At 39.0% G+C, this 26,089-nt stretch overlaps 1 protein-coding gene across 8 annotated transcripts in view; it reads right to left on the reverse strand.

Moving 5' to 3' along the window:
* Positions 1 to 26,089, reverse strand: part of LRFN2 (leucine rich repeat and fibronectin type III domain containing 2) — a 226,201-nt gene that overhangs the window by 167,745 nt on the left and 32,367 nt on the right. The window contains exon 3 of one of the 8 annotated variants that reach the window (XR_011094732.1): positions 12,808 to 15,158. The exons of 5 other annotated variants lie outside the window; for them this stretch is intronic. The gene's annotated coding sequence lies outside the window, so the exon portion shown is untranslated. Of the gene's footprint in view, positions 1 to 12,807; positions 15,159 to 17,758; positions 20,297 to 22,770; positions 22,908 to 26,089 lie in introns of those variants that run through there. 2 more of the 8 variants (XR_011094733.1, XR_011094735.1) reach the window with 2 other exon arrangements.

Raw genomic sequence — 26,089 nt, forward strand, 5'->3', positions numbered from 1 at the left:
TTGTGCTGCCATTCTTTTCAGCTCACTGGGTCATCCTCAAATGATACCTGCCCTGCTACTATGTGATCCACCTCTGGAGACTTCACCTTTATCTGACATTGTTCATAGCAAACTCAGCTTTAGATCAGGAGAGAAGTAAAAAATACAGTTTTTAAAAGGACTTCATTACTGATCAACTGCTGTGTCTTTATCTAAGTTCTGTTATGGGAGAGATGAAAAAAGTTTGTGGTTATAGAGAGGCATAGGAAAAAACATATAATAGGGCTCAGAGGTTGTTGCAATACAGTACAAATAAATACTCCTGGAATTTAAACATAAAATGATTCTGAAAGACATACAGAAATCTCAAAGATGCCAGACATATAAGTGTACAAACTAGAATGAGCAATTCTTGTTTTCTTTTTGCCAGCTGCCCCATTTTCTGTCCATAGAATTGAACATGAGGCCACCAGAACTGAAGCTAATTTACACAAGGACTTTTGGCTCAGCCACAGATGGCATCCAAAAACACACCAGCCAGAGAACAAACCGTAAGAGCTATTCCATGACCTGGTGCAGAACACGGTCACAGAATTTGAAACTGTGATTAACTAAGACTTTCACACACTTCTTGGGCTATTCAGTTACTCATCATTGGAAATTTGGCTGTTGAGGCAGGTGTTTACCTTTACGCATCAAGGTTGTACTTGGCATCTTGCTGAGGAAAACCAAGGGTGAAATTATTCAACAGAAAACCAAACAGCTTTATTCCTGGGAAAAGGGGACATCCATGCAAGGATGATGAATTAGGCCTCTCACTGCCACTGCTGCCGGTAACAGCTAGAAGCCAAACCTGCTAAGGCCAGTCAGAAAAAGTGCACTAAGCACTTGTCTGTATTGTCAGGCATGCAAATAACCACAGAAATTTGATCCAAGTTGTCAAGCCACTGACATTTCACGGACTGAAGCCCTTCGTACAGAAATGTACATACAGAAATGTAGTGCATCTTCCTCAGTGGATTTTGGATCAGACCTTACTGAACACATCTGTAAAGATGGCCATCTACTTTGTTCTTTGGTAAGTTTTCTTCTCTCAGAAGTGTGTATTTTAATAATTTAGCCAAATAGGTTCATGTACTGCTAAGTATGTTCTTTTCATGCAGCAGGACAGTCTCTGAGGATGCAGTTCAGGGAACCAACCCATTTACTATGAATCTCATTTATCTACCCTCATGCAGAGTACAGATTTCCTCAGATGCAGTATGGACACTGAGACAATTAACTACAAAGGTAACCCAGGTAGAGATATAAGAAGCTTTCCAGAAAAAGAAACAGCTGCTCTACCTCCCCAACTTATTTAAAATGAATTGATACTTTTTTCCTTCTGGCTTCCAACCTGAAAGAGAGGTGATTCAAATATAAAATTCAAACCTGAGACTGAAATCATTCACCTTTTTTTAACCTTGACATGAAATTAAAGGTTCATTTGATCAGGTTTTTAAAACTATGCAAGATCAAACTCTGAAGCAGAAATGAACTGAATACACAGTTGTCCCCTGGGGAGTTGTTTTTTTTTTTTTTTTTTTTTTTTTTTTTACATATCCACCCAGGCAGAATAAATTGATCAGGGGTGAAAACACTTCAGAGGCTTGGGCTCTTCTCAAGGATGCTAAGGCTGCCTGAATATGAAATTTTACTGAAAATTCAAAATAGAATTATTTTTCTCCTAGAGAGAGTTTCCTATCAAAAACTGACCTCCTTTAAAAATATTGCTTTTACTGATTTTCATATGGAAGTTATCAGCTTAGTATACATTTCCAACTATATTTTTTTCTCAAGATGAATTAAGTCACAAGATGTATAAAAGCAAAACTATAGATATTAACTTGACCAAATTAAATTTCACTGAATTGCACCATTGCCTGTTCTAATTCAGTGCTATGTTAAACCTCAAAGTAACACTGAAAACAGTCAAGACACCAAGCATCCCGAAGTTCACCTCAGAGTCCCATCAACTCTGCCATGTTTTTTATTGAGTACTTCCCATTGTTGACACAAACTGCTATCACTAATAGCAACAGAAACCTAATTGTGCAAATTATTAAAAAAAAAAAACATAACCATATGTATTTAACCAGCTTCAGAGCATAAACAAGTGAAGTTTCTTTGGTAGTAAGTAATTAAACTGAAATTGTCAAAAACAACCTTTTGTGTGGCATTGTCAAGCAAATGGGGTAAAAAAAAAAAAAGGCCAATAACTACATAATGATTGAGATTCAGTATCATCTCTTTGGCTGTTAACTCCAGCTGTAACCCAAGTTTCTGATCAGAAGTGACATCACAAATGTATATAATTCTTGTCACATCCTTTGTGCTCTCTAGATTCTGACTGAAGTTCCAATGAATATGTGTCGTAGTGGTAGATTTAGAATTTTTATATAAGAAAGCATGATGCACAGATACACATGCAATTAAAAAAAAAAAAATACAACAACTTTGTTGAGCCCTCCCCTGTGCTATTCTTGACCAGTTCTGTGCACACCACATGACTTTTGCACTAACGGCACTGTTTCATAAAGTTGCTGCCAAAGATATCTTAAAGAAGAGGAGGCAATCCAGTAACAAATAAGACTGAATCTGAATGTACTGTCTATATTAGAGGAGATGGTCCCAAAGGGAAGATACATTCAGCTGAAGGCTAGATGTCCAGATTGCAGAGTCAAGTTGTCAGATTCAGGAGGCTATTGCAAGCCCAAATTTCCTAAAGAACTTAACACAAGGTCTTTATCAAATGCAGGAAAGACAACATCGTTCAGCCAATGTTCCCCCTCTGGAAGCTGCTGTTGCTTATCACTTTAATTGTCTGATAGCTGTGCTATGGTGCAGCAGATGTCTAAAAACTGACAGGGTAAATAGGCACGGAATAGTCATTTGGAGATTTCCTGTAAGATACTCTGATAAATAACCCATAGAGAACCCACACACATCAGATATGATGAGTGCGCAGGCTCTCTCTACCTCCAGTTTCTAAGCACAGTCAAATAAGAAACAATAAGTTCTAAATGGCTAACATTCAGACCCTTAAACTGTGGTAAAACATCAAACACAGCAGAACAGACACAATTCTGCAATGTAAGCCCTGTGCAGAGAATAGTTTAGGGAGTATGAACCAACCTGACAACATCTACAAAAAACTTATTAACAGCCCTGTAAAAGATGCAAGAAGTGGTAGTAAAGGCTTCATGATCTCCACTATGTGGTTTCTTGCCTTTGTAAAGAACCGAGATAAAGACCTTAATAAAGTCACTGCGTTAGTGAAGGGTCCTGTGAAATAACTTTGCAGCTAGTCACCATGTGGTGACTTCTAGGTGCTGTTCATTTTGTCAAGAAAGCTGCACACATACTGGGGTAGGGAAGGATGGGCAGGCTAGATCAAATGTACATCCTCTGCCTGTGGAGATGATTATAAGGGGGCTAATAAATCTGGATTTTGTTCACAAGCCTGCCTACCTATATCTGTAGAGAGCTGTAGCTGTGTCTTAGGTCAGGGTTATATAAGGAATAATCATTGATTCCCTAAGGATCTAATTCACCTCCCTGTAGAGAATCAGTGCACTAACTCTGATTTACTTATGCCTATCCTTGATGGCTTAGTGACTCAGTGACTCTGTGCCAGCTGCTTGCAAAGGGATGCACTTCACGCTTGAAAGGTACATCTCACGGGGAATTCACCAACATGCAATTGTGTCTTGATCTAACCAATTTTATAAAGTGAATTAAAATTATTTTACATGTTCTGTCTGTGGAGGATCTAGAATTTATTTGAAACATATTTTCCCTCAGGAAAAAGACAACAACAACAACAAAACCTATGTATTACTCCTCCTGTTCTCAAATTGTTTAAAAAGTAAAGGATGCTATAATTAAAGCCTGTTTTTCATGATGTTTTCTGAGTCTGTAAAGTTTAGTAGGATCTAGGGAATGCATTTTGTTACACCTTATATTCTTTTGTTGTTGTTGTTGTTCCCAGTATATCTCTATTACACTGATAGAAAAATATGTCCACTCTTTCTCCATTGCCAAACATTGTGCAGCAGGTAAAGTGCCCGTTCTATATGTTGAAGTAACTGAGAGTGCCAAAAAGAAACATTTTTGTTACCATCAGACTAGATCCAGGTCAGAGCTAGGAGGGAAAAAATCATCCCATCTTTTCCTTTCCTCAAAGAAGGTATGTGCTGCAGTAAATCACAGCTTAAGCCTTAGTTACCTGAATTCTGCCTGCACCCCACAGAAAGGGAACAGACCCATGTTATGCCTTACACCAAGGTGTGTTCTGGGATGCTCGCGTTGCCTTCATGGATCAGAGGGAGGTCCCTCTGGTGGCCAGCGCAGCGCTGCACGGTGCTGCACATCCAGACACACAGTGGCTGGGCTGCAGGGACGTCGGCACTGCCCACTCCGTGTGGAAAACACGCTAATAACCATTACCACTCCCACACCTATTTAATGGGAAAGAATATATCTAAACCTCCAGGCCAGGTGTACTGCATCCCAGCCAGGAGTAAGGGAGTTCCTGAAGGGAGAGGTTCTGGCAGGGCCCTGTGGCCCTCATCACACTGTCTATACCAATGTTAGCAGTATGGGACTTCACAGCACCAGGACCAAGCTGAGAACTCATTGTTGGTGGATGTCCTTGCCTGTGGCACAGGGCACCAGTATGTCCCCAATAGCCTACATCTCCATCAGCGAGACAAAGTTGCAAAGAGCAGTCTCGAGGGCAAAAGTGGAATCCACACCTGTCCCACCAGTGTCCAAGTCCCATTCAACCCAGAGCTGGGAAGATTTGTGCTGGATTAACCACCCTCCTCTGCAAGAGAGCTGATTCTGGACTTGGCTTGGGAGGGGAAAATGGGCAGACATCAACCTCCACCGAAATGTGCCAGTAGTATGCAAGCTATGTAGTGCACCATAGTCCATCTAAAATATCAGGCAAAGTGCCTGACAATTTCATTTTAATTTATTTTAGCACTGACAAGGCTGCCCAGGATGAGATCAAAAGCTTTGTAAAATTCAGTTGTGAGTGTTCGGCTCAAGGCATTGGGGTAGCTTTAAATAGTCTTTTAGGACTGAGACTGCCAGTGAAAAAAATCCTGAGCTGAATTAAGATCAAGCTCAAGCTTCCATCCAAAAGCAGCCCAACCCCTGCCTCCAAGAAATTGACTTTCCACTATAAAGGGACAAGTGGTGCTGGGGATGCTCTGCCCTGCATTGTATTCCTTATGGCTTCAAAAGGCTGAAGTTTGCAGTATGCAGCTTGATGCTTCAAAAAGTAGAGGAAAATAAAAACTAATAACTGAATCCCTTACAGAGAAAACTGGCAATACAACAGTGACCTCATATGCCTCTGCTGAAGCTCTGTATTGGTAGCAAAGAAAATCAAAACAGGAGAAAAACATGCAATCTGAATTACTAAAATAAAACAACAAAAACCTTAAGGATAAGGAAAGATATCTTAAATGTGGGGGAAAAGATATATCTTAGGGAAAGAGAGCTTAGCAGATAATACTCTTTCATCTTTCCATCCTACTGTTTCCCTCCTCCTGTTCTCCCCTGAACAACTTGGGTGATTGGTCAATTAAATCCAACAAGCAGATGGAGGCCTTAGAAATATAAAGAAGCTATAAATGTTAAAATAATCAAATAAACAAACTTAACAAAAAACAACAGAAGGAAGGAAGAACTACTTGAGGAAAGCAAGTTCTGCAGTCCATGTGGAGAGAAATAAATGTCCCATCAAAGGGGGAGACAAGATATTAACTGGAAGCTGGTCCTCTGCAGGCTCTTGATTCAGCCAATCCCCATAGATAGCACTGTCAAATACAAGGATCTTCTGTGCACAATGCTCAAGGAGCAAGCTATTATTTTGCTTTATGGAGTATGTCCGTGTAGTATCAAAGGCTCCTCAGTAGGAAAAATAAATCTCTGTATTGCAAAGACAAATGGATGAGTGATGAAAAACATCTGTTCAAGGTGCAGAAACCTAACCAGTATTAGATATTTGACCTCAATCACCAAAACTCTGCTTCTGTTTATGTCATGGCAAATAAGGTGTTCTAAAACTCCTTGTACATGAGCCATGGGACTGCTGAGAGATTAAAGTGAATAGTGTATGAAATATGATTTGATAAAAGTAGCAAAAAAGTGCTGCAGAAATTAAGCAATCATGAATTTGTAATGCATTTTCAACTAAAGGAGCTATGCTTTCTTTTAACTAGAATGAGCACTAGGTGAAAGTTCTGAGAAAAAGTGTGAGTAATGTGGTGAAAATGAGTGCTTTTCTGTTTCTCCTAGAAAGTCACAATATCTGCCTAAACACTAGCCTTCACTTTTGTCATCCAAGCAGCCATTCTTACCTCACAAGTGTGTTGGTACTGAGAGAGACAGATTAAGCAAGGTGGCTGTGCCCAGCCTGCAGGAGGAGTGGGATTTTCTTTGGACGAGTGGTCCTAAACCGAATGATTGCCCTTAAAAGTAGCCTGCAGCTGACATAGCACAGAAGAAACCTACCCATCAGCAACAGACCCTACACTTTAAGCTCTGTAAAGGACAAAGAAATAGGCAAAGCTATTCCTTTCATCAAAGAAAATTATACATATGTCCCATGATCTGATATACTGAATGTTGACATAAACCTTTGTGAATTAGGACAATATTTTGAGCTGTTTGCTGGTCTTGGAGGTGGCTGAGGAAAAAGTAGCAATGCTCTTCTCCCCCCAACCCATGATTAACTAAAGCACTTCAGCCACAAGGAGATATGATGATGCTTCACGGGACGACAGTCTCACAGGGAATCTGGTCCCCCGGGCAGAGAACAAAACTATGGAGGGCTCTGGTATTACCACATCTGCAGGGCATTCTGGCAGCATGGCATTTCTCACTTCAGCAGTGAACTGTCACAATCAATAAATTAAACAAACCATGAGTCTTGAACAATGAGATAATTAAGATGATGCAGACAGGAAAAGAGCAACAACACCTTTTTTTGATGACTAGTCTTCACACATACGTGTATTGAAGGGTCATCTGTGGGTAGGGGAGTTATCTACAGAGACCCTATTTCCAGTCTCTTCTTGCTGCTGTATGCAAAGGAACTTTACACTTTATACTTATTTTGTGTTGCAGAGGCTGATAGATAAATCTCACCTTTATTTTCAGCAACTAACCTGCACTCTCGTTAAGCAAATTTGATTGTTTATCCTACAATCAAGAACATTTCTGAATAAAAAATATATTCCTTTTAGCATCTATGCAGTGACCTCAGTCCCAGTTTATGTATTTCTGCCAACAAACAATCATTAATTTATTGTATTTACAGTCAATATCTGATGCCATTCTGCCCCCTCTATGTTAGTATCTGACCTTGCCTTATTCCATTCAAAACGAAGCTGGCTTTTATGCTGCCTGTGTAGCAGTCTAATTTAAAGGAACACTAAATCAAGCAAAACGTTAAAACATAAAACAACAAGACTATAAGACATATATATATAAACAAAAGTCAGAAAGAGTTCTCTCATAAACTCCAAAAAAGAGTAGAAATGAGCAGGTGTCTAAAACCCAGGAGGTCTCTGGAAGTGTCTTGCAGCTACCCAGCTGGTAGGTAGCAGATCAGGTGTTAACATGAACAAATATATTTCCTGTGAAGTCACTGGAGGTTCACTGTCTTAAGGTAACAGAAAATGTGGTTGTTTGTATTTGTTGAACCACTTTATTTTAGTGCATTTCTACCATCCCCACAAGTATTTTCCTATGGGGATCTTCATATGGAAGCATTATCTGTTCAAGGCGATGTGCAAGTTTTCTGAGCAATACATTTAGGGGGAGGGAAGAGTTTTTTTCTCACTGCAATGATGCAGTGGAAGACGCACTGAAGAAAACTCCCTATTCTTCAGGTGAATGGTTAGTCCAATAAGTTCACCAAATAGCAAGAAATCTTTGAAAGGTTTTGTTTGCAGAGCATGGTCAAGACAATTTACATGCACAAAATGATAACTCACATGCACACACACGATCTGTTACCATTCGTTTCCAGCCATTCTAAATATGTTACTTACAAATACAAAATCTCATAATGGATATTCAAAACCTTTTAAGGGGTCTTTAATAACTAAAGTGAGTTTTATAAAAAGTTTCAAAATCATCTTCCTCATAGAGGAAATGGTTCAGAGTAAGGAAACAGTTCAAAGATGCCAGAGTATGAGAGATACGTCCTATAAGACAGTAGGAGCTTGAATAAGCATATATGGATGTTACACTTCTGATCTTCCTTATTCTATCCATGTTGATTTTTGCTGAGAAGTTAGAAATAAGAATTATTTCTGTTTTGTGGGAAGCTCAGATGAAAGTAAGGCGAACCCAGAAAAACACAGCATGATAAAATTCACATGATGAGCAAAAATTTTACCACCTGTGATGGGTATGAAAAAGGGCTCAAGGAGTTTGGGGTGGGAAAATGGGATATAAATGTCTACCTAAGAAGGAAAATGATATGCCAAAAGATGACATTGTAAAGCAAATCAGTCCACTAGAATAGCACTTTGCATTTTGAAGTGAACTCACTGTTACAGGATTTACAATGGAAAAGAAGATTTTTGAATGCAGGACATACAGTGAAGTATGCAGCTGCTGCTCAAAACTTAAACACTTTCAAGACTGTAACTTTAATATATACAGCTTTTAAACAAAGCTGGGCAGCCCTGACTTACATTCTGTGGCATATCTCATTGCTTGGCTAAGGGACACATTAAGCAAATATGGGATTGTCACAAGTAATAAATTAGTATTTTCACTTCAAACAAGCACATTTGAAAATGACTTTTAAACATTAATTATGCAGAGAATAGCTATGAAGTTTCTTAAATAGCAATCACTTGTTGTTGCTGTTGTTTCTGTGCAAAACATTTCTAAGTAATATAAAATGAATATTTGTTTATAATTCCCTTGATTTTGGAGAGTTTCACTTCTTTGAAGTTCTTCCTAGAACATGATTCATAATAGAATTACTGGGAAGGTTAAACCAAAAAGTGTTGCATGACATCCAGAACAATCTCTGTAACGTTTCTCCTCTTTCACTAGAACAACCTTTTGCATTTCAATACTACTGTCAGACAGCCACCTCTGCATTGAGGGATGAAAAATTTCAACATTTACAGGCTTGCTTCAATAAACAAAACGCACAGCAAGGACACAGATGGATTTGTTTGAGACATATTTACTTCTCACAGTTCTTTGCTACACCTGCGTCTATGCAGACCTGATATTCCTTTGGCCATTGTATTATTTGCACCATATAAGGCCAGGACAAAAATTTAATGTGTTGATTACATTTATAGGTGGCTCAACAAAGCTGTTTACACTTTTGCAGATTGCTCTTCACAGAATTAATTAAAATAAATAAATAAATAAATAAAAATTTGCCTCTTTGCCCCCAGTCAAGGAGAAAACAAATGTTAATACTAGAATTTCTCCAGGGATAAGAAGTGCAGCCCTCGCAGTATTTCTGCTCCAGAGACCTCACTACGTTCTATTTGTTCCCATCATATAGGGCCATAGTAATATCTTCTGCAACAGAAAAGGTCCCTAGCTGCACTGTGCCAGGAGTGCTTGTAAGTGACATTCAGGAAAGCAGGAAGGACAGTTGGTAGAGTCACTAGAGAGAGTACTCAGGGAAAGAGCAGGGGGTGCTTCTCTCTGCGTGGCACTCACCTCCTTCATGATGGATTAAGACACACAAAGCAAATGATCAGAAGGATGGTAAATGACAATGAAAGATTCACAAAAGATGAAGGGTAAGGAGATTAATAAGCAATGCAATTTTAGAGGAGTCACAAGGTCAACTGGTAAGACTTCATGTGCACAATAATTAGCAGGGGGAAGAATAAATATTTTTTATTATTTATTTTTTTTTCCCCTCTCCTCCCTCCCTCCCTGTTACTTTGGCCTTGGTACCATTTTGGATTTCACCCAACATCCACAGTAACAGCCCAAATTTACTGCATATATTGTAAAAGGAAGTGATAAAGCAGGAATAAATTATACAAATGAAGATACAAATCTATTTTTCTATGGCAACAAAGCTTCTGAAACTGGAACTGGTTAATGCAGGTGTAAGATGGTGTTTGCTGTCTGTAACTGGCTCCAACTATACAAAAGAGGATATACCCACAGGGACAATTCGGTGTTACAGTGCTTGGTATTATAATGAGTAACTTCCACATGTCTTTCATTCCTTCTATATGCCTGCCAAATAGTAGTCTGAAATCCTGAATTAGGCTCCACAGAAAGGCATATACAAGAGCCATTGCATCTATGAAAACCTTGGTCTAAGCAAGGCCCTGGAGAAACATGGAAGGTAGTTGCCTAATTGCTAAGAGAAGAGAGGTTTCTAAATTAGGTGAGAATCTGCAGCCTTGAAACCTTATATGGATAACTAGATTCACAGAATATCACAGAATTTCTAGGTTGGAAGAGACCTCAAGATCATCTAGTCCAACCTCTAACCTAACACAAACAGTTCCCACTAAACCATATCCCTAAGCTCTACATCTAAACGTCTTTTAAAGACTTCCAGGGATGGTGACTCCACCACTTCCCTGGGCAGCCTGTTCCAATGTCTAACAACCCTTTCGGTAAAGAAGTTCTTCCTAACATCTAACCTAAAACTCCCCTGGATTCCTAAATCATCTATTTCAGAAACAGAGCAGAGTTGTTATCAATATTTTAAATCATATTTTAAAGCATATTCTCAAGGGAAGGAAGCAGTATTCTTTATATTTATATTATTTATATTTAACAGTATTCTGTTAGACTATGTTGTATGTATCAGAAATTTCTCCAGAACAACAAGGGTGCAAACATTTATTTCACAAAGTCAGAACAATGTCCCAACCACTCACTTCCAGGCTAATCTGGTAGGGGCACTAAACCCTTCCTATTAAAATATTTTACTCTGTTTGAGGAAATTGGACGCACTGAAATAAAGAGTGACAGATTAGAAACACAAGTTAAACCAGTTCCCAGAGGAGACCTGGGATCCCATCCATACTCAAAAGACAGTATGTGTATCTTATCTAATAAATGTCTTGCACAAAACACAGAAGACCTCAGGATTTGGGGCAGTATTGAAACTATCTTTCCTACTGTGTGAATTATGTACAGAAAGGAGAAAAACTCTCCCTGATATAAGGTGTAGTCCTGCAGACATGGTAAACTGGACATATTCATGGTCAGCTGGAGAAGAAAAACTACAGTAGGTTTTGCTATGTGTGACTTCTATGAATTTATTCAGTACAGGCAAGAATAAAGATTCCTGATCTTACAGGGGAACATTAGAGGAATATGGAAAACATATTCATTTATAAATATTAGATACCTGTGAAATTATATTACTGGCAAACAATCAACTTAAAATTATTTAGGGTTGAATTATCGGGAATACTACATAGTAAGGAGGAACTCCGCTGTTGTAGCTGTGAATGTGGCAGAATGAACCACCACTGCTATATCTCTTAGGACAAGATGAACAGAGGATCCAGCAGAAGTTGGCAAGGTGGAAAAAGCAGGGCAGGTCCCGGTTCACCACTGATGGGTAATTCTCTGAAGAGTTTGCCTCAAAGGCACAGTTTGGATTAGTCTAAGAGCTGCTTCAGGTATATCAGAGCTAAAACATGTTAAGAGTTGAGGCTGAGGCTTGCTCCCGAATTAGTATTTTACCCCTTCCCCAGCCTTGCAATAAGCAGAACCATGACACCCCAGTAAGCCTGATACTAACTCTGACAGGAGTAGGACACAGAAATTGAAGAGGATTATATCAAGACATCATATCAAACAAGGTGTATGCCTCTCCAGAATGATCAATTTAAAACTTGGAAAGAGGTCAATGGGGACGCCCCCAAAAAGGAAAAAATAAGGGCACTGATTTTACAAAGTAGTAAAGCAGTTTTAACAAAAGGTGCACATAGCAGCACTGAAGCAATTGATGACAGCTTTAAGTTGGACATACGGCAGAAAACCAGAACTACACTGTGAGAGTCTGAGTAGATGGATATAGCCAAATTTCTAGTGTGATTCCTCAATGACAGGAGCAAAACAGGAAATTGAAGGCAAAAGAAACTTGGTCCAGCTTTATTTTGTCTGGAGGGTAAGAGCAGGCATGAACATTATCTGTTGTGTGTGGAATAGTTTTAGTTATATAGAAAGAAACAACAAGGTAAAGAAAAAATGAGGTGATAAATGTTCACGATGTAGATAGCTAGGATATGACCCATCATTTTCTCCATTTTGATTCCCAGGTGAAAACTGCCTGATATTTATTTGAGCTCCTCTGTTCTATAATGAAGGTAAAACAACAAGCAGTTGTGAGGACTAAATGAGAGAAAACAGGCAATTTAGTCTTGTAAGAACCCTAGCAATAAAATAAAATAAAATAAAATAAAATAAAATAAAATAAAATAAAATAAAATAAAATAAAATAAAATAAAAACACATGGGACACTGAAAGTTAAAAGACTATACTGGTTCAAAAACAAAGGTATATAAGGGGGCCTTTGGTTTATTTTAAAAGAAACAATTTATTATTATTATTATTTTAAACCAATGGAGATGTGATTGATGATCTGGGACAACCTTCTGATAAAAACAGTGGAAGTGAGAACCTACGTCACTTCAAGAAGGCACCCAGAATGTTTCTGAAAGGGTTGAAATGTTGTGATTGCTGCAGCAAGATTGTTTCAATTGCCCAGGAAATCAGACATTTTCACTCCAACATTTTTACTATCAAATCTGCATCTAGCATTAAACTAACAGGTCCTTCAAGAGCTATGGCAGGAAGACAGGGACACATGCAAGCTGGGGATTGACTCCTCTCCTGAATTTCATATCTGGTGACTCTGATATCTTAAGTCACCTCCCTGTTTAAGGAGAACGATGGTGCTGAGTTGCACAGCGCACTTAACCATCCTCTTCTGAAACAGGGAGGCAGTAGGCACATGTGATCTTTCCTTCAAACTCAATACATTCTGAGTTTGAGGGAAGACAGAAATATAGAATGAGAAAAGGAATAGGGAAAGGAGCTCTCCATCTCCCTCATTTTTTTCCTTTTTTTTTTTTTTTTTGTGTGTGTGTGTGTCTGACTGTAAAGCAACATCAGAAAGAGGGTCTGTTTTTCTGTTTTCCCAGTGAAGGGTTTCATTTCTAGTGATGCTTTTCATGTTTAAAATTAGGAAACAGTATTTTATATTGTAGGAATTAAAGAAAGCAGAATGACTGGGATTTATGGGCCAGTCTTTTGCACTCTTGCAGCTCAGTGGTAATTGTAAAGAAGCCGCACATACTGTGACAAACAGAAATATCTCTAGGGTGTTCATCTGTCAAACAATTTCATTCACATCTCATCTGCCTTCTGAATGAGATATGAAAATAAGTCTGCTACATTACTTCTGCTGTCAAAGGAGAGGATGGATTCAGTCCCCTTTACATTGACAGTGAACTTTTTACAGTCTTTGTCTGAAGAGTGAGCACATAGAGTTTGACTTTATCTGCAGGGAATTAACCTTATCCCATGTGTAGAGAACAAGGAGATATGTCCAAAAGACTTTCAGATGTGGTTCACTGGACCTAAAGTAATAAGTACATAAATATATAAATAAAATTAAACATTTAACTTTCAGCTCTTGTCTGCCTTCCTGGCTCAACTCATTGTGAAAGCCATCTGAATGACAGCTCTGTCTGGGAAGAGGAAAGGTCCCAGGACTCCCTGAGCAATTGTTTTAAACAGGAAATTAGGATTCAGCAGTTTACAGAGGGAAGGAAGGTAGAGACACCAATGTGTTTGAGGATGAGGAAGAGTTAGGAAGCAGCTGTGAGAAAGATTTGCCCATTTCACTTACAGAAGTAACTACAAAGCCATCACTCTCCAGCCAGACTGAATTGGTGACCTGGAAATGAGAAACAAACCATTTCCTTGCCCTCTGCCAAAAATTCACTCAGTCTTTACATTTACTTATTTATTTTCTTTAATAATTTATCTTTCAAATCATTATTTAGCCATCAAAGCTCCTGTGAGCTCATCATCTCCAAAATAATCTTTAGTGCCAAGCAGAATTAATGAAGCAGACAGGTCTGTTTATAACAACCACAGTCTCCCGTTTCCATTGCCACAACTCTGACACGTCAATTTCTACCCCTTCACTCTTTCCACCTCTTATATTTTGTGTATTCAGCCCCTTGTTCTGCAAACCAGGACCTGCTCAGAGCAAGGATCTTCCTAATGTGCTATATTGATACGTATCATGAACAAGTATACAGAAAACGGTACTTCCCGCAGTGAATTCACAGTGACGGCTTTGTGACAGTGCCTGTTGTAGAGACATCTAAACTCTGAAGGTGTCAAAGGTAAGGACAATTCTGCTCTGTCTGAGCATTCATAGACATGTGAATTGGGGCAGCAGCCAGAGACAAGAGACTGGAGAGCAGCACAGAAGTTCCTGAGCTAAAAGAGCCAGAAAATGGTAAGCGTACAGACCAGCATTGATCTAGCAGACTGAGTCAGAATCTGCTCATGAAATCTGTTTGCTTGCTAATAAAGCCTACAACGACATTTTTTCCATCCCTCCTGTAGTAGCTGGCTGTGCTATTGCTTATCAAAGAATGAGATAAAGAAAACAACAAAGAGCATGAGCATGGCACTCAGTGAAGACGGTATTCATTTGAGAGACAGTTGTCTGGGTAACAGCCTTGTTCCCTGAATTATTTGTGCATTTTTAGCCATTTTTCATTACAATATAGGGGTGTAGGCCACAGTTCAGGACAACCCTCTCCCAGAAGATCCTCTTTTATTTTCACAGTCCTGGTTTATATTAATTTGTTGCCATAAATGCTGTATCAATCAAAATGTCATACTCTTGTTCAATTAAATCAGTGAAAGCCATTGTGACTACTATGATTTGTGCAGCATCCAGTGCAGTGAATGTGCTTTGGGTATGGCAGCCCTTCGACGACATGGCGAGAGGAACATCTTGTTCCAGGATCTCAAATGGCTTCAGCAGGAGATGTGCTGAGAAATTCAGTTCTATCCAAACGGACGCACCCAGAGGAAAACACCTGGCATCTTAGAAGCCTTAGTCCTACAGAGAGATTGGGTTCTGAACAGTTTTCTGGGTCATACAGCTGATTTTCACAGAATCACAGAATCATAGAATGGCTAAGATGCCTTAAGATGCCTTTTACATGCTTAAGTCTTTCTGCTAACCTGAAATGATTCTGCTCTCATGGGTATTTAGGCACTTGTGTTGTGGGCTCATTAAGATTTGATTAGCACATTCAGGAGTGATGAAAATTGCTTTGAAAAAATATTATTTTGAAAACACTCATGGCCTTGTACACTCCTCCCCTTTCTCCAGCCTTTCAAATACTTAGGGAAACACAATTTTCACAATGCACTGGAAGGACAGCTTCTCTTTTCAAGTTTGTTACAGCAATATAATATTAATGCAACACCATAGGGACTGCAAAATACAAGTTGAGATCCATGGTGGTATTCACATAAAAAGGGAAGAGTTTCCTAAGACATGCTGCTGCATGATTTGTTGGTGAGTAAGCATAGGAGCAGAGGCACAGATTCATTTACCAGGGTTCTCCAACACATTCAGAAACCTTTGGATTGAGGTTGTTGTTCCTCCTAATACAGACTTTAAGTAACTTTTTATCATGTGTTTACATAGCACATTATGGACCAATGACAAGCCTTTGCCCAAGGGAACCTGTAGTTTCAGAGATGCAGCCAAATGCTAATTAAACTGAAATGTAGCATTTATTTGCCAGTACAAGTCTCTTCTGCAGTAGATCTTTGCATGTGCCCATTATTGCTGCACAAAAGACACAAAGTCCCTGGTGTTCAGAGCACTCATCAATTAAAAAACAGATTAAAACTTCAACATTATTACAGAAAATGAAGGAATCACAGACCTTTAGGTCCTTGGGCTCCAAAATGTTTAATTTAAAAAACCAAGAGGACTATCTCTGCAATAATGTTATATTACTATATTTATTACCTTCTCTGTCTCTACAGTAACAACTTTTTCTATAACCATAGATCTCAAACTACTCACATTACTATGATGATACAATTTGTAATGTTTAGCCATAGGGTAAGTATAATTTCCTTTATGAATTGAATACTTATGTTCATTACAGTAAATTCTTTCTTTGAAAGACTTATTTAGATTTTAGCAGTATACCTGCAGTTCATTGACATTCCAAAAAGATAAGCCAAATTGTCTGTCTCAAATTATTAAACCTCTTATTTAAAATTTCTTCTGTAAGTGGAAATAATGATATCTAATGACTATGTAATAACTATGCTGGTTTTAACCATAAAATACATATTTTGAACTGTGAGCATATATCTTAGAAGAGCTTTATTCTCTGAGGAATCCTTACCCTGCTTATTATGCTTAGATAATTTAAGATTTTATGAAAAACACTTAATATTTAATTAACATTTGTTTGTTTGAAGACAGGAATCCTAAAACCATGAACTAACTGTAATTAGCCTGGTACCATCAGCCTGTCCAAACACATGGCTGAGAATAACAGAATAGCTCACTCCCTTAGGAGCTATTTGTTACAATGGGCTGTTAACAGTGAAACCTATAGAAAAACATTTAACTATCACCGCTGCTCCTAATCTTCAGAAACATTTAAACATCAAGAGAGAGAACTTTATCCTATAGTCTCAAAATGCTAATCAAATAAGGACTGCAGCAAATGAATCTGAAATACAGGTTGCCATAAGGACTTCTCTGTGCTGTTGAAAGTGCTTCACAGCCCGGGGTCAAGTGGAGCTGTGAAGAGCAGGATATTTTTTTCTCCAAAGGATGAGCTCTAGGACAGAGCCTGGAGCCACACTTTGGACAAAACCTGAACTTCCTGAGGATGCCTAAATTCCCAGGTACTGACACTGGGGCTGAGGATAGTGCACACATCAGAGGTGATGACAGAAGTGCTCTTCTTCCACTTAGCCTTCACCTAACAGTACTGCACTTAAGGAACACCACAGACGCTTTCCTAAGGTAACGAACTGCCATACAGGTCAATTCCAAGCTAAACGAAACTAAAAGGCAGAGACATTTTTCTATTTAAAGTAAAACCTAAGTAATTTATTGACTGCTTTTTATGTAATCACATGTTAAGAACACCATTGTACTGTACCGGATGAACACATCTCTAATTCAGGCCATTAGCAGCAAAATAGTTCAGAGGTTCTACCAAAAATAACATTTGGCAAGGCATGCCAGAAGACTCAGAAAGCAAATGCTGTCACCAGAGCTGTGACTTGATTTTTTCATGTGTGATTAATATTCATGAGGAACAATGGTCTGAAGCTTTTGTTAAAAGAACAGCTCAAAGACTAGAAAGTTTTTCTTTCAAAGGAATGACAGATTCAGGTTCTTACACATGTCAACATGAAGAAGGCTTAGCTCTTACAGTTAAGGTCAAATGAATGTGCAGCTTCACTCCTGCTGTGTGATTTCTAAAGATAAATACATGCATTCAGAAGGGAAAACAAACCTGTAAGCAGTTAGCTTTACTTTGGTTGGAACCAGAACTTGCCAAAGATGGTTCCTATCCTTTGTATCATTTTATTTTAATATAAAATAAATAAATAAATAATACATATAACTATGAATGTACCAATATTTAATTCCGTAATTCAAGGCTCTAGTTATGCCGATGCACTGTTCCAAGCGCTGAAAATAATATGATGACAGTGTTGCTGTTTCAAGAGGGTGCAATCTAAATAGCTACACCAAAAAGGAAAAGTAAGACCTACAAACACAAGACTGAGAATGGAGGCAGAGAAAGATTTCGGCTGTGTCCAAAGTCTGCAATATAAACCAGGAAAAAACCTGCTACTTTTGAACTCTCACCTGCAAGAAAGGAGAGGAACAAAATTATAGGCTCTTAACCAGAAAGAAAAACTGATAATCATCATATAGGCATAAAATAATGCAGGGCCTAGTAGTGTAACAAATTGCTTATCACTGGTTGCAAGAACTGTGAAGTTGGATTCTTTACTTTTTTTTTTTTTTTTGCCTGAAGGTGAACTTATTTTCATACTGATATATCTAATTCTGTATATTCAAAACTACGTATATATAACATAAAGTCCTCCTTCAGCTCAGACTTTGGAAAGGATTCTGAAAGAATCTGTAGGGAGGAAATCAGGTTCTGAAGAGGTTAACATAATTTAACAACATTTGAACAGATAAACTCATCACCACAATCAACGACAAGCACTTCTACTGCAAATGTAATTGAAATATCCCTCAGTTTGACCACCAGTACATTTCCACCTCCAAATCAAACAACATCTACCATGGGACAGGAGCACAGTTTCCAGACAAATAGTGTACAGATGATAAATTGTAATTCATTGCCTATTCGTTCCATCATGTCACCACTTGCAAACTTGAAATTCAATATTGTAGTGGTTCAGTATTTTGAATATAGCTATCTAAGATTACATACCACAAAGTAAATCTGATTATTTTCTGTGTACAGCACAACTGCTTCTGATTTTGAGTTTCATGAAGGAGGCTGCTTATTTACTGGAACGTACGGTAACTTTCAGAGAGGTTTCATCCAACCCATAATACCTAAAAGTAATTTTACTTGGCTGCAAAAGTACCACTTCAGAAACTGTTCTACACTGAGATTCAGCTTCTTACCCTCTTGACCCCCCAAGAGCAGAAGAGGTTAATGATGCCAACTTTGCTAGATGAACACTTTACTTTTCTTAAAGCCTTATCTGTAATAAAGATTCATCTACAATTACCGACTCTGTTCTAAGCCTTGCATAGAGAATAGTTTCTAGATTTCATCTAATGAAAAGTCAACATAAAATAATTAGGCAGTCTTGGGAGCAGGGACTGGACCAGAACCCAAACTTCCCCTACTGCCTGCTAATTTACAATTATTAGACTCTATACATGGTCATAGCCAATGGAGCACAGTGTGCAAGACAGAGTGATTTTCTACAGAAACAAGGTCCATGGTTAACAGATGCAGGAAAGGTAAATGTATACTAGAACTATCTGAAGCTAAACAGAAAAGTGAGACGTTCTCTCCTACCTCACAGGCAAACAACCTCACCAAGAAACAATAATATATTAGAAAGGTAGACAATGGCTCCTCATCTGACGGTTGTGATTTTAGCGAAAATAACTGAAAATAACTTTTCCAGGCTTTTCACTTGGAAAAGATTCAGAGCTGCAGATCTCAAATGGACAGAAGTAACTCACTTCCAGGGCAGCACAGGAGAACAGGAGGACCTCTCTCATCAGCTGAGCTGACCAGGACATTCTTCCATACAGCAGCCATTCTGGACCAAACTCAGATTTGCTCCTTCCACAGTGATCAGGTCTCCTACAGGGCACATGTTATTACTTGCTGCAGTGTTCAAATTTTTGGTTCTGAAGTCCATCACTGGTTCCACTTTTCACTGTTCTTGGGCAAAATCCAGGTCCTGGGCTGCAGGACTGGTTCACAGTGGGGATTCGATTGCCCAAACCAATGAAAACCTGCTCACGTTCATGTGGGAAGGCATGGATACCTTTCATTCCAGTGTTTCTGCAGACTAGTTGTTACAGAAGTACAAAAATAACTACATAAAGATATGAAACAGTTTATTAACATTGAGATACCTCGTGACAGAAGTTGAATGGAATCATCTTCTGACCTGCCATATGCTAGCAATGCTTTATGACCTGAAAGATTTTTCTATTTATACAAGTTTATACTGTGCCCTTACAGTGTATTTTGTGCTCATACTGGTCAGGGTGTTTTTATGCTTTGGGCCTTCTGTGCACTTGCAGCAAAGAGGCAAGAAATGGAACAGGGAACAAAGGAAAAATAAAAACACAGTACTTCACAGTTATGGGGTCTATAAATGTATTTATGATGATGGAGGTGCCAAACGAGACTGTATGAGCTATGACATTCATCTGCTTTGTCCTGCTGGTTGAAACCTTTCTTCAGGCAAATCCAACGTAGCTAAAAGTTAACAAATTAAAGATGTAAAAGAAGTGAAGCCCCTTAATCTGTAAGGCCTTTTTTTTTTTTTTTTGTAGGAACAGCTGTAGTGTGCATCTCTTCCATGCTGCCTTCTCTTTCCTTCCAACAAGTTCAGCATACAGAAGAGTATTTGTGAAGATAATATACACAGGAGCAGAATCTCAGCAGGTGTAAATCTGTAACGATCCTTTCAAACCAAAGAAAGTTTTAAGCTCATTTTGATGAAAAGTACTAATGAAATACAGAATTATACTAAACTCTTCAGGGTTTGGAATGTGCTCTTAAAAACTCAGTCATTGTTCTGCTGATAGCTGTTCTGCCTGAATAGGTTTTCCCTTTGGCCTTAGATACAGAGACAAGGAAGAAAGAGACCAAATTGCCTTTCCATCTAACAGCTCCTAAAGAGGTGCTGAAACAGGCAACTACATAAATAAGGAAATGAGCTGCTGCTTTTCTCTGACTGTTATGGAAAAAAAAAAAAAAAAAAAAAAAAAAAAAGATGAATTCAGACCTGACAGGGAATGTAAGTCTATTGCACCTCAGAAGGAGTCTGGTGTCTTTGTCTAAAAACTGGAATCACCAGATAGGGTCAGCTTCCTGACAGTAAAAAGTACTTCCCACATTGGAAAGTAAAGTTACAGAAGAGACAAAGAAGATTGCATTGAGATACCTTCCTCAAGGTATTGCTCTTTAAGCACATTATAATAAAAGAAAGTTTTCAGAGAACAAGTCCTACGAGGAGCGGCTGAGGGAGCTGGGATTGTTCAGCCTGGAGAAAAGGAGGCTCAGGGGTGACCTTATTGCTCTCTACAGATACCTTAAAGGAGGCTGTAGTGAGGTGGGGGTTGGTCTGTTCTCCCAGGTGCCTGGTGACAGGATGAGGGGGAATGGGCTAAAGTTGCGCCAAGGGAGTTTTAGGTTGGATGTTAGGAAGAACTTCTTTACCGAAAGGGTTGTTAGGCATTGGAACAGGCTGCCCAGGAAAGTGGTGGAGTCACCATCCATGGAAGTCTTTAAAAGACGTTTAGATGTAGAGCTTAGGGATGTGGTTTAGTGGGGACTGTTAGTGTTAGGTTAGAGGTTGGACTCGATGATCTTGAGGTCTCTTCCAACCTAGAAATTCTGTGATTCTGTGAAAAACAAATTAATAAATGATGGGCAGTGAAATAAATACCATGAGACTTCTGATACATTCTGAGTGCCTGCATATCAATTCAGTGTGCATTACCCATCAGCCATGTAACAATCTCCCACTATTTCTTTGTCCTATAGTTCCCACCAAATGTTTCAAATGGAAATCCATAGTTATTATGGAGTATATTATCCAAATGAACAGTTTTTGTCCTAATTAATATCCACATTCTGTACAAAAGTTCAGAACAGTCTTGAGTACAACTACTGTACCAAAAGATGCTTACATTTCTTGAAACATGACATTCTAGGTCTGTGCTCACATAACATTGAAAACTTGTGTTAAACCTGCTACCTTGCATATTTCTCAGTTTTCTCACGCTTTATCCATTGTGAATATGGAACACTTACTCTATTTTTTCATATTTTCCCTTTCATTTATGATTCTGTGAATGTATATCCCAGTCATTTCTTTTGCAATGTAGAGCATCTTTTTCCAAACTGAATAATGCTGTATGGTATTCAAAATGTAGGAATGTCACAGGTATACAGCACAGAATAATAGTACATTCTGTTTGGTTCTGTTTCCTTCCCAGTCATTCCTATCTCCTTAAATCTGCAAAAATTGTTATATTTTTTCCTAATTTTGTATAGATGGACTTACCTACCTCAGTCTGCTCATCCACATTTTCATTTTCAACTGTCACTGAACTTAGCTTGATGATTTCTCACCTACTTATCCAATATCAATCTATCCTTCTACAGCTCCATTCATACATCTTGATTTTAAAAAATCTGAACAATATCTGTAACATCAGCAGAGTGTATCACATTACTATCTACTTCTGTGGAGACAGTTTATGGATTTGTTGAGCAGCCCTGGTCCCAGCACAGATCCTAATGGAAGACATTGGAAACCTCTCTTATTTGTAAAACCTGATCATTATTAAGCCTGCATAACCTGCATGGCTGACCAGATCACCCCTATGTTTGTTGACTCCTCTTGAGTATTCAAAAATACAACCATAAAACATGGCCTCCACACACAAATATATGGCATTTTTTCCCAATATATCATATTCATCCACATATGTACTGCTAGAATAGCCATTATGACCTGTAAAAGAGGCAAATAACCATCTATCTAGATCAGCCCCATAAAACCTTTTAAAAAATGATAACATTACCTACCCAGTTCTCAGATAATGGAACAATTTCAAATGATAAACTATATATGGCCACTAATAGTTCAGTTATCACATTCCCGAATAGGGCATTACTAAAAAGCAAACCCTGAACAGAAAAGAATCTTAAGCAGATATATCTGTAGGCCTTACTTTTTGTGTGATAGTCTTACATTAATCTTACCCCCCATTTACTTCCATTAAATTACTCATGGAATAAAGCACTTTTTATCCTGAATAATAAGAGAATCACAACCTTGTGCTTAATAGGGTTCATGTCTGTACAATACCAGGCATATTTATGCTTTCAACTCCTTAATAGCAGAAATGGCACTTTGTTATTTTTCTGGGCTCTGTCTTTAGCCCTCTTTATTATCTCAAGTTTCTTTTTAGAACAAGGTAGCAAGCAGGAGGTTTGTGTTTGATGCTCAAAGTCAGCAATACTTGCTTGCTCCTACTGGCAAGAAGGGAGAGTCAGAGAATCTAAAAAAAAAAAAATAAAAAATGTAAAATTAGGAGGGGTGGACCTCTCAGCTTGTTTCTATCAGACTTCAACCTTATTGGGGTCTAATCAGTCATGGCAGATTTATTAGGGTAGTAAGTTACATCTTTGGTATATGAGACAGGCTTAGTATTTCCCTAGCTAGTCTTTTGTGCCTTTGCAAACCTCTTTCTGTGGAAAATAAAGCCACACTGCAGCAACTGCAGAGTGAAAACAGCGCACATGAGTTTGGGGGCTACTGCTGCAAGGGCCAGCATAGACATCTGATTACATGAACCACCAGGAGGTAAGTGAGCAAAAAAACTGTAAGATAGCAACATGGATTCTCCATTCCCATCCATACCTGTTTTGTCAAGGATGATGAACAGCTGTGAGAGTGAAGGCACAAGTACCTAGTAGTGCCTCACATGGTGAGAGACTAGGATTTATTCAGCTACATGAACAGGCTGTGCCCGTTAGCAACAAGAGCTGCTGGAGAAAAACATCTTGAAGTTCACAAAGGGTCCGGTACATTTACATATAAAAAGAAAATAATTTGAATGTGCTCTTTGCCATTTAAATTCTTCCTTGGTAGAGCACAATACATGCAAATTTATAGTACCCCCAAAACTGAGAGGAATTTACCCATGCATCTACCTCAATCAAATAATTTCTCACAGCGCTTTTCTTCAGAGAAGTCACATCCCAAACACTGAGCTACAGCAAGTTATATTTAAGTTTTATTTTAAGACATTTTAAAGGCATAAATGGTGATTAGGCAACTGTTTCCCATAGGAAGTGAATGAGATTTGGTACCCTATTTCCCTTTGCACTTTTAAATATCATGTCAAATTTCTGTCCATAAAAAGAGATGAATTAACTAAGACCTTGATGTGGTGGTTTCATCCTTATGGGCAGTTATACTCTACCACACCATTCCCCCTCCCCAAGGAAAAATTATGATGAAAAAGGGCTCAAAGGCTGAGATAAAGACAGGGAGATCATTCATTAATTATTGTCATGGCCAAAACAGACTCAGCGCAGGGAAATAAATATTTATTGCATATCGCTAAGAGACCAGAGCAGTTAGAAACCAAAAGGAAACTAAAACCTCCTTCCCCCCATCCCTCCTGTCCTATGTCTTCCCCCACATGGTGCAGGGGAACATAGGCTGCCATCAGTCCCCGATACTTTGACCCTTCTGCTCCTTCACAGTCCCTCTCTGCCCCTGCTCCACATGGGGTCCCTCCCACGGGATGCCGTCCTTCCCAAACTGAGCCTGCAGGGGCTGCCCACAGGCAGGAGCTCTTCAAGAACTGCTCCCACACAGCTCCGTACCATGGGGTCCATCCCCCAGGAGCAAACTGCTCCAGCACGGGTCCCCCACAGGTGGGCGGCAGCTCCCCCCAGACCCCCTGCTCCTGCGTGGGCTCCTCTCCACGGGCTGCAGCTCCGGCCCGGGGCCTGCTCCTGTGGGGGCACTCCATGGGCCATAGCCTCCTCCAGGCCACATCCACCTGCTCCACCAGGGACTCCTTTACAGGCTGCAGCGTGGAGATCTGCTCCATGTGGGACCCATGGGCTGCAGGGGGACAGCCTGCTCCACCAGGGGCCTCTCCACAGGCCACGGGGGAACTGCTGCTGCCTGCCTGGAGCACCTCCTGCACTGACCCTGGGGTCTGTAGGACTGCTTCTCACTCGTTGCACTCCCAGTTGCTGTTGTGCAGCAGTCTTCTTTTCCCTTTCTTAAATCTGCTCTCCCAGAGGCACAACCACTGTCATTCACTGGCTCAGCTCTGGGCAGCAGCAGGTCCTTTTTGGAGCTGGCTCTTACCTAAGATGGGGCAGCTTCTGAGCTCTTCTCAGAGACCACTCCTGCAGCCCCCCCGCTACAAAAGCCTTACCACATAAGCCCAATATACTCCATTTCTGTCTTATAGGGCTGATTTCAATGCAAGTGTCTTTAGGCAGGAGATGTAGATCAAAACTCAGAAATCTCTTCAGTTTTATGAAAATCAATAATTTACCAACACATTATTTTATACTTGTTTCTATTATATGATTCAGCCACAGTTCTTGCCAACTTTCTTAATAGAGAAACAGAAGCTTTGTTGCATTAAAGTCAGGAAACAAATCTCTATATGCAATCAAAAACCCCTCATAAGGTGAGTCCCCAAATGCTTTTCCACAAACTGACCAGTTTCCCAATCCAACCGTATTTGTATTCATTGATCATTTTAGTGTTTTCAAACTATAGGCACTAGATTCCCAGGCATTGCTTTGACAGAGCTAATTTCTTAAAAGTCGTAAAAACCCATTTGACACAAGGGAGTATTTGCCTTTTTATACTGAACCACACAAACAGCCTGCAGAACAAAACAAGCACCATTTCCAAGCTCTAGTTTGCAAAGCAAGTAGTAGAGGCTGAAATGATGATTAGATCTTTACTGTAACATTAACTTATACAGAAATGTGTACTTTAAAAACAAAATAAAATACTGTTCTCTATATAGCTTCTCAGTAACTATAAAAATAAAATAAATTAAAAACAGACAAGAAAAGCTATGCTGTTTTATGGTCTCCCATACAAGGTGAGTTACTTGGATGACTTCAGTAATAACTTAATGTTTAGTATTATCTTTATGTGCTAAACAATAGCTCCTTTTCATTCCATTGTATGTCCCTCCCTTTTTGCACTGCTTAACATTTTTCTCAATTCCCTATAGTTTTACCTGTCCAGAGTCAAACAATTTATACCACAAACTGCATAGAAGCAAAATCAAACACGTTTCCCTATGCCATCTCACAAAATGGTTTTAGCCGGTGGGATTTTCTAGTAACATATAGTACAGAGTAATGTTGAGCACTTCTGCATCTCCACAGTATTTACAATTAGGAGGTTTTAATTACCTGCTTGACAAGAACATTTCCTTCTATGATTTATCAGGTGAATAAAGGGCACTTATAATTAACTTTTAAAATACACATTATAGGTGCAATTGACTGCAGCAGCCTTTTGTGATGTATTTTAGAACGGTCTCCAACAAATACAAGTATGGGCCACATTGCAGAAAATCACTAAGCAATCATTTGGTGTAATAAGCTGTGTTCTGAGATGCAAAATAACTGTTCTAAGGGAATAAGAAAAGGAAGAAAGCAGCAAAATATTCATCTTGGTTATGAC

Source organism: Anas acuta, chromosome 3 (genome assembly GCF_963932015.1).
Source record: "Anas acuta chromosome 3, bAnaAcu1.1, whole genome shotgun sequence".
NCBI lineage: Eukaryota > Metazoa > Chordata > Aves > Anseriformes > Anatidae > Anas > Anas acuta.